General features: G+C 33.6%; 1 protein-coding gene across 1 annotated transcript in view; it reads left to right on the plus strand.

Moving 5' to 3' along the window:
* Positions 1-1,845: 1,845 nt before the first annotated feature.
* LOC125037101 (probable ribonuclease ZC3H12C) overlaps positions 1,846-7,026 on the plus strand; it is a 124,781-nt gene continuing 119,600 nt past the window's right edge. Inside the window, exon 1 of the mRNA XM_047630106.1 lies at positions 1,846-1,979. The gene's annotated coding sequence lies outside the window, so the exon portion shown is untranslated. The remainder of the gene's footprint in view (positions 1,980-7,026) is intronic.

A 7,026-nucleotide genomic window follows, 5' to 3' on the forward strand; every position in this document is an offset into this window, starting at 1 on the left:
ATCAAGCTCCTTCCAGACGACTGTTGCTGATCTACGCTGATCCTAGTCTCCCTGAACGGCAAGTCATCGCTACAAGTCCTCTTCTGATTCACGCCTACCCGCCTCATGTCTGCCCTACTACTTCGTGTTGACTACTCACGCCTGTGCTACCTTCTTGACGAAGTCGCTGACAATATGTTCCCATATTTACTTTACGCCGCCTCCTTCACCACCTGCCTCGACAGTTATTCACTAAGTTTCGCCCGCACAACCATGGAGCCACCTTTCTACTCAGTACCACTAATACCTTCTACTATTAAAAGTAAGTGTGCCTACTGTGCAAGATTAACTATTGTCCTCCATATACCCACCCACACCTTGCATACGAGTTGCCTTCTTTCAAATTCAAGGTACATGCCACTCAACGAAAACACTCCTAACTCAGCATTACAATACTTCTCGCTGTCTATCGTTGTTTAACAGCGCAACAGCAAATGAAGTCACATACTGAGATCAAACCTAAGTGACTGATATACCCTCACATAACATCTCATTACCCTTTCCTAACCATTCCTTAATTGATACATAGCAAGACAATGAGTCGACCGCGCCAGCGTTGTTACTGGTTTAGGATGCGTAAGGACATGCAGAGCGTATGCCACCTATAGCGCAATGAAGGGGCTAGTGAATAGTGGAAAAGCGCCTCTACAATTGAATAAAATGGGCACACCGATGGAGCGGATTGCAGAGGATGTATTTGGACCATTTCAGGTGACGGCAGTAGGCAACCGGTTCATCTTGCTTTCCATGGATTACTTTACAAAATGGCCAAAAGCCTACCCTATAGCAAACCTTGAAGCAATTACAGTCACCGAGGTCAGGGTAAAGCAATTCTTCAGCCGCTTTGGAGGTCCTCGCAAGTTGGACTCGGACCAAGGACAGGAAATTGAGGCGGCTGTTTTCCGAGTGTATTGCCAGCTGATGGGAATCAAGAAGACCAGGAATTCTTTAATTTACTTGTATATTTATATATGTGCATATATACATATATATATATATATATATATATATACTTATGTATATGTATATATAAATGCAAATACACACACACACACACACACACACACATGCATACATATACATACACACATATATATTCATATATTCTATATTTGTGTGTTTGTGCGCGCACGTCTAAAATATACAGAAATGTACCAGAGAAATCAAGCATGCCATCCATATTCAAAGATATTAACAATGACAGACTACTCTCATGCACTCCATTGATTCCTCATTTGTTGAGACTTGCATTTCAAATGTAATGAGTATGAACTTCATGAGCAACTATATATATATATATATATATATATATATATTTATACACACACACACACACACACACACACACACACGTGTGTGTGTGTGTGTGTGTGTGTGTGTGTGTGTGTGTGTGTGTGTGTGTGTGTGTGTGTGTGTGTGTGTGTGTGTGTGTGTGTGGCTATATGCCAAGAATGACTGATCTTTGGAGACACTAGATATCAATTTTATTTTCGCAATTAACAGTTAGAAGTGACGTCACAAGACAATGTAAGGACTGTTTACGAAAGCCGGAAACGTTGCACCTTGGACATGGGTCATTTACCTTGCTCGTGCTTCCAAGCCGAACGTTCGGACCTCGCGCAGTTCAGTTAGCCCGCTCAGCAAACGTTTTCTTTCATTCACTTTCTGCCTGAAGATTTTTCTTTGCATGAAGAGTGCTCTTTTATAAGCGGAGGTAATAAAATAACAGTGACACTACTGGAGTCTATAAGATGGAAGTTTAAATAAGAGCGAGAAAATGTAAGGAAAGTGCGAGTCGCGGCCAATAGATGTCACTGCTCAGTAGTAAACATGGCGCAGTGAAAGGCAGTGCGATGTGTTAAGTGAGGGAATTATCTCTTCGTGTACGCCACTGGATCTTTGAAATACAAGTTTACGACATACGCAACAATTAGTGAAAGGTAAGTGTACTCCAAAATTCCTATAAGCACAAAGAATTCTCATGAATGGTTGTCATATGGAAGAATAAATTAGAGATCTGTCCCGTATTTCTCATGGCCTTGACCAGCCTTCCGCCCTTACATGACACGATCACTCAGCATAAATCTCTTTTCGCGGATTATTAACATGGACATGCAACTTGTAAAGATATCGATATGAGGTAACCGCCATTATCTGATGCCAGACAAGTGGGTCAGCCTGCCAGTCTCTTCGCCTCTCTTTTCAAGTTCATTTTCCTTTCATAGCTTGTTGGGAGAAAGTTCTTAGACAGACAATACCACAGATATTTTTAGGTATTTTTTTTGTGAACAAGTGTTTCATTTATGTCTTATATAGCAATGCAGCATACAAAATGGGGGAAAAAACTTGCTTATGTGAAAATCCATATGGAGCAATAGGAATTGTGAATTTGATATAATTGCTTATTGATGATTGTGCTGAAATACCACATCCAGTTTTGATAGGCAATATTTTATTCATTTAACACAAGAAAAGAGAAGGGCAAATATGCTTAGGTCCATTTGTTATTAAACCTATTGAACATCTGTAAATCAAATATTTAAGATACCTTGATAAATCTTTACAGTACAGGCACACTCACCAACTCCACATCACATAATCTATTTAACAATCTAAGTTGCTATGACTGGGCATGACCAATAGGAGGGTAGATGAGGGGGGGGGCTCTACCCCTCAACACTCCCTGGGAAACTTTGTCTTCACTTCGGTATGCTCTACAAGACAGAGCTGAAACAGAAGCAGTGAGTGGGCTTAGTTTGTGAGTACTATGGTTCATGTCTGTAGATTATTTCATATACAACTATTTGTTCACTGCAAGAATATCATCTTCAATTTGCCATTGCTTAGTGCATCCATACTGTAAAAATTGACTGATATCTGAATTGGTTCTCAAAATGAATGTTTCTTCTCATAATTACAATGACTATCCAGTTCTGTTTAAAACTGCATTGGTCTGTTGGATGGCCAACAATCTGACACAGTGGTGCTAAGCTAGCTAGCACTTTGGCTTCTACACATTGCACATGCTGCTCTGGCAAAGGCCAATGAACCACTAGTACATATTTACTGGTAATGTACAGCTTGGACTGGCTTCATATTTAGTGATAAATATGCAAGGAGATCTACAAGCTGTACATAGCCAGAATAAATGTTCTGCCAGTGTATTGGTTCATGATATGAGATAATTGGCAAAATTTCTGGTTGCGCTAATTTGACCTTACAGAGTATTATACTGTGAAGCAAAAATTAAATAACCTTTTAAAATGATTTGTTTCAGATTCAATAAGAAAAGATTTGACTAATAGATTTGCATATTTTTTTTATTTTTAAGATTTGACACTTATTTTGATTCAAATGTAATTAAAAAAAAATGCCATAGATATATAATAATAAAATGAACAAGAACTGTAGACTAAATATATACCAATAATAATAATAAGCCACTGATGCTTGGATGGCATGTACATACATGCCATGTCCACAGTGAATGGAGTTTATCAATTTTGTTTATGCAGAGGTGGCTTTCCAGAAGAGCTCAGTCACCAGTTGCTTGATCTCACCCATTAACCCTTTTTCTTGATTTTCTGAAGGATTTTTATTTATAATTTTTCATTGGGATTGGTATTGTTATTAACATTGTGATGATCACAGTGCCAATAATGATGATAATATTAATAATTATTAATGAAGGAATGGAGAAATGTGTAAACAAAATTCACCAAGAAAAGCAATATCCCTTTTGGATGTATAGGATATTTGTATTTATTTAATGTATTAATTTATACTGGGCTGAATATTAGATTATTAATGAGCACTGATATTCAATATTTTAAAACCAGACTATATACTCTCAAAAATGGAAACGGCAGAAACATCTAATGACCTTTCTAAAACTGACTGACATTTTACCCTACATCATAAATTAACACTCTGGTTTTATTTTGCTTTTTGCTAATAAATATAATAAAATTATCCGAGCTTGTTATTTTCTTTCATGTTCTGGATCTAGATTTGTATAATTATAGCCAACTCAGCAAAATGAAAGCAGAATGGAATCTTAATGTACATAGTGGAAACCGAATTAGATGAATAAGAGACCCTTGACAAATATGAAATGTAACAGTTTTTTGTTGATATCTTCCCTTTAATTAGTATGCACATTACTGTTTGTGTTTAAGTTGATCTAGCAATGTATATTTATATAAATATATACATATATATACATATATGTACATGTATTTCTGTATGTATATATATGTATGTATGTATGTTTGTATATTTATGTAGACCTATGTATGTATATTGAGGCCTATATATGATTGTGTATATATGTAAATGCTTATGTATATATATGTATGCTTATATGTATATATATATATGTATGTTTACGTATACATATGCATGTATATATATGTATGGAGGTATATATGTGTATGTATGTATGTATATATATGTAATTATAAGTCTGCTTATATGTGTATTTGTACATATATGTATATATGTTTATATATATTTATATAAACATGTTTATATATATGTATATATACATGTTTATATATATGTATATATGCAAGTTTATATGTTTGTATATATTTTTATATGTATGTATATATGTTTATATAAATGTATATATACATGTTTATATATATGTATATGTGTTCTTATATCTGTATATATATACATATATATATATATATATATATATATATATATGTATATGTATATAAATATATATACATGTATATATGTCTATATATAGGTGTATATATACACATATATATGTATATGGACATGTGTACATATATGCACATATATGTGTCTATAAATATATATTTACGTATATGCACATATATGTATGTGCACATATATATAAATCTATGCACATATATGTGTATATATGTATGTATATGTTTATATGCATATATATATATGTGTATATATATGTAGATTTATATATGTATAAACATGTTTATATGTATGTATATATATGTATATGCATATATATGTATATATACACATGCATACAAACATGTGCATATATGTACATATATATACATATATATCCATATATATACATATGTACACATGTACATATATATATATATATATATATATATATATATATATATATATTTATACATTTTCATATATATACAATATATATACACATGTATAGACACATCTGTATATATACCTATATACATCTATTTTATATATATATATATACATATATACATACATTTTATATATAGATACATAAATATACATACATTATATATAAATGTATAAGTATGCGTATGCATTTGTATATATATGTATTTATGTGTAATTATATACACACACACACACACACACACACACACACACACACACACACACACACACACACACACACACACACACACACACACACACACACACACACACACGTGCATATATATATACACACATACATACAAATATATCCATACATTTACATATATAATATATATACACACATACATATATATGTATATATACAAATATATACATACATTTTATTTATATATATATACATACTTTTTACATATATACATACACATACACATACACATACACATACACATACACATACGTACACACATACACACGTGTGTGTGTGTGTGTGTGTGTGTGTGTGTGTGTGTGTGTGTGTGTGTGTGTGTGTGTGTGTGTGTGTGTGTGTGTGTGTGTGTGTGTGTGTGTTTGTGTTTGTGTGTGTAGTAGAATATGAAAGCAATGTATCATTTCCTAATTGTCTTTTTTACAAGATTAAAGACATGATATTGATAACCAGAATAGCCGTCCATAGCCTTAATCAAAGCAGCAACATTTCTTGGCATGCCCAGAATGTATTGGTAGGCCTTTTCCTTGATTTTTTTTATTTTAAGCCATATCATTATCAATTGTTTGATTACCTCAACTTGGTTAGTACATTCTACTTATCTTTAATGTCTTTCAATGAACATTCTATAGGATTTAAATCTTGACTGTTTCTAGGCCAGTCAAGCACTCTTATACCATGATTATTCAAATGGGTTTTAAAACTTCTGGCTGTGAGACAGTGAGTTCCATCATGCATGAAAATGCAGTTATTATCTGGTGACCATTCATGAAGTTGGGATGGAAGAGCTCTATCAATGATGTCACAATATCCAACTTGATTTAAATTACCTTTTAAAATTTCCAATCTTCTAGTTCCCATGGCAGAGATCACAAACCACACTATCACCTTGGTAGGAAATTTTACATGTACTCTTTGGCAGTTAGGGTGGTCCTTTCATAAGCTAGTTCTTTTAAGAAATTTTCTTCTGTCCATTTACCGAAGAGTCATCAGAGATACAAACCTGCAACTATAAATAACAATTAAAGTTATGTGATGACTGGAATTTTCAAGTAAAACTTTAGATGTTATAGTTTGTAACTAACATTTTTTTTTTCCATGTTGCCTACGTATTTCACTAAATTATGTTTGAATCACATAAAAATGTAATCAAAAGAAAGATTTAAGCAAAATTTACCTTTCCCCAATTCTCTGATGTCCAGTCCTTGTGAGCCTTTGCCCAGACCAGTCGTTTTTTCCTCGTGGTTACGGTCAGTTCTGGAAGGTTAGTTACCCTGCATACACGTTACCCCATCTCATTTAACTTTTTTCTGACTGTAGAGGGCTTAAACTGTATACCACAGTTCTTCTGTTTAGTAGCCAATTGCTTGAATAACTGTGAGTGATCTTATTTAACCATATTTACAAGTATACAGACTTTCTGCCACACTTTTCTCTCCAATTGGGTTCATAGTTTTCCTAATTATTTAGTTTGCTTTTCACTTTTGCAAATGCAGTTTGGAAACACTCACCTTCTTGGCTATTAGAGATGTTTTTTTGGAGATAAACTTGTAAAGCAGAAAAACCTGCCCGATTTGGATCCTTTCCTACGCCCATAGTGATTCAGTAGGCATTCTTGATTTGAT

The sequence above is a fragment of the Penaeus chinensis genome, chromosome 22 (assembly GCF_019202785.1).
Source record: "Penaeus chinensis breed Huanghai No. 1 chromosome 22, ASM1920278v2, whole genome shotgun sequence".
NCBI classification, from domain to species: Eukaryota; Metazoa; Arthropoda; class Malacostraca; order Decapoda; family Penaeidae; genus Penaeus; species Penaeus chinensis.